The sequence below is a fragment of the Podarcis muralis genome, chromosome Z (assembly GCF_964188315.1).
Source record: "Podarcis muralis chromosome Z, rPodMur119.hap1.1, whole genome shotgun sequence".
NCBI lineage: Eukaryota > Metazoa > Chordata > Lepidosauria > Squamata > Lacertidae > Podarcis > Podarcis muralis.
In genome coordinates, this window is record NC_135673.1 from 20,336,946 (window position 1) to 20,340,404 (window position 3,459).

The 3,459-nt window shown below is 41.1% G+C and overlaps 1 pseudogene; it reads left to right on the top strand.

The window, feature by feature from the left end:
* Positions 1-287: 287 nt before the first annotated feature.
* LOC114589423 (myotubularin-related protein 12-like) lies at positions 288-2,777 on the top strand (annotated as a pseudogene).
* The last annotated feature ends 682 nt before the right edge of the window (positions 2,778-3,459 follow it).

A 3,459-nucleotide genomic window follows, 5' to 3' on the forward strand; every position in this document is an offset into this window, starting at 1 on the left:
CTTTGTCTGCTGAAAAACAAATGTTTAGCCAGCATAAAAGAAAACTCGTCCAGGCAACGATCTCTAGCTTATATTGGCCTCCCTCTAGACACAGGGCTGCGTAAGGTACACAGTGCGGGACAGCGAAAATTGTAAATAGAAAGGCTGCCTGCACTCATTCCAAGGACTGGGTAAACCCTGACATCCAGATTGAAATTCCATAGAGCAGTTGAGCTCTAACTTTAGTATTAAAAACCTTGAGGGCAGAAGGGATGTGTTGGTTACCTCTTGTTGCAAAGAAGCGCAATATGGCCTGTATAGACAGCTTGCTGGCATTTACCGCCTCTGCGCAGTGCGAAGACCACCGGAGCCTGTGATGGAAAGTGATCCCCAAGTAGTTTAAACACTTATTTCTGTTCTCTAATGAAACAGCTGTACCAAATAATGCAAGGGGGTTGGGGAATCAAACGGTGATGTTTGATTCTATTAAAGACTGGCATCAGGAACTGGAATGGACCAAAGGATACCTGAAATTCAAAGTGGTGAGTGCCAATGAAGACTACAATGTTTCTAAAAATTGCCAGCATACTTCATTGTTCCCATGTATGTCTCTGAAGAGAACCTTTTGAAATATCAAGGAAGAGGAATTCCAATTTGGTGTTGGTCTTGCCACAATGCTGCTGCTCTCCTCAAGATGTCTACTCTGCCCAAATAACAAGATGACAACGCTCTACAAACACAGAAAATCTTCTTAGAGTGAATGTATAAGACACTTGAAAACCCTCCATATGAAGCCATGAAAGATGATGTCCTGTCAAGTAGTCTTCCATCCCTGTAAGAGATCCAAATTGAATACACCAGATTTAAATAACTGATTCTAATAGATAACAGTAGACTTCTGGGATATTGATGTGAAATGGTTTTCATTACAGTGGTACCTCGGGTTAAGAACTTAATTCATTCTGGAGGTCCGTTCTTAACCTGAAACTGTTCCTAACCTGAAGCACCACTTTAGCTAATGGGGCCTCCTGCTGCTGCCACTCCGCCGGAGCACAATTTCTGTTCTCATCCTGAAGCAAAGTTCATAACCCAAGGTACTATTTCTGGGCTAGCGGAGTCTGTAACCTGAAGCGTCTGTAACCCAGTCTGTAACACAGTATTGGAGAGTACAAATTGGCTAGAAATCGTTAGGAGATGTCTGAGAAAAGCAGTAGAGATTATTGATTTGCTAGAAGCAGAGAATACAAATGTTCTCCTTATAGAAGAGAATGCTTCTGACCCGTGTTGTGTAATCTGATGGATGCACACTGCAGAACTAAGCTGGGATTTCAGAGTCTTATTCAAAAAGAATGGATCATGGGAAGACATACTTTCCTGGATCGGTGTAACCATCTGTGGCAAACTGACAGAGGAGAGGCACCAGTTTTCTTGTTCTTGGATTGTGTATGGCAGTTGGTTCAACAGCATTCACTAGCCTTTGAATTTACAGAGACTTGTATGTACATACCAATATTTAACACCTTCTTCAATTCTCTGCATCAAAGAGACACTACCACGTATGGAGGAAGCCTTAATACAGAAGGCACCAAACTTAGTTATCTTCAAGTTTGGGACTGGTCTGTGCAGTTTGAACCTGAGGCACAAGCCTTGCTGAATAATCCTCTTTATGCTGAGAAGCTAAAACAAGATAAGAGTCAGAAAAAACCTACACAATTCAAGCATCAATGGAAGCTTCTCTTACCAGTAACACAAACAAAACCATCCCCCAAAAGAGGGTTTTTAAAGGAAGAAATGGACCAGTTAATAAAAAAACTCTTTGGCAAAAGGACCAGCAGGCTGATAACATCTGCTGATAAGCTGCAGAATACCTCCAGAGAATTTTGGGAGCTGGCACTCCAAATCTGCTGATCTCTATGGAATCCTGCTGGCACGCTTAGTGGGACCAGAAATCAAAGTGTGGGCGCAGAGATATTTGCGATGGATCCCTGAAGCTCAGCTGCCTAGTGGTGGGGCAGTTGCCACTGCAACAAAAGTCTGGGATGTGATGGAGGGTGTGCAAGGTTTGCAGAAGCAAATGGATGAAGAACGCAGCCAGAGTCTCTCAGAGGAGGGCGCTGCAGCAGAGGCTCCCTTCCAGAGAAATCCTGCTCGCCTGTCTGCTTTATTTCCATTTGCTGGTCTTCAAAGACATTCCCTCAAGCCAGTTTTACCTACGAGCACCTGGAAAGATTTGGAAGGTGAGGACTTGGCTAGGAGAGATGATGAGTATGTTGACTTAGGGGATGTTTGATGTGAGGCTTATGCTCACAAACAGAAATTAAAATACTGGCACACTTCTCTCCAAACACAAAATTGGTTTCCTGGCAGTGGCTTTCCCTTCTGCCCGATGAAGCTTTTAGCATATGAAGATTTCCTCACTTGAGCACCCGCAATATTTTCTACATGAGTTTTCATCAAGCATTTTAATTAGTTCTTTCCATAAGCATGGGAAATACATAGCTGTGTTGCATAGGGCCCAGTTGAAAAATAAAGTAAAATACAAATCAGTTGCTCAATCATGGAAAGAGTTAAGGTGTTGGGGCACTCTCAAAATCATAATAAACTTCTTGTTGGAACATAAAGGGGTGATGGTCTCAGAAATATCCACCAGAATTAAAAAATGTCCTAGCCAGGTAAGAGTGTCTTCCAGGCACATCTTATAATGCATAGAAAAACATGTGCTGTTTGAAAGACACCCCTGGCGTTTCTAAGAAGAATCAGGCGCCATATTTTGTTTTGTTTTGTTTTGTTTTGAATGAACTTGACAGGTTCATATCTGCCTTTTCAAAACTCCCAACTAGAGAAATACTAGGTGTTTCTCTCATTCATCCTACTTGTTCTGATCGTCCACGATCTGCAGAATAATAGTTCATTGTTGTATCTTAATAAGTGTCTTTGTTTTCAGTAACTTAAGACAAATAAATATGCTTCCTTAGAACTAAAGTGTTCAATCTGTGCACATTAATTTATTATGTATTTCAAAAAAATTACATACCACTTGATTATAGAAAACTTACAAGTGGTTTACAAAAAGAATAAAACAGTACAATTATTAGGAAAAACACATTCAAAAAATTAAAACCAGCAATAAGGTAAAACCACACTAGCATTCTCAATATCTGGATAGGCTTGTCTAAACAAAAACATTTTTAGCAAGCACTGCAAAAAGTACAGGGAAGGCATCTGCCTGAAGTCAACAGACAAGGAGTTTAGGAGCCACCACAGTAAAAGATCAGTTCTGCACAATACACAAAATGCCTCTGATTTCATGCTCTTTATCGCAGCTTGTAAAACAGTGATTGAATTTCCCTCCCAAACCTCAGGCTTTTATATAGATTATTTACACAATGAGTCCCGTCTGATTGGTGTATTCTGCTTCCCTTCTGGAGCCTGATTGGTCTTCTCCTGCAGGCCAATCAGTTGTTGCATTCTACGATCCTA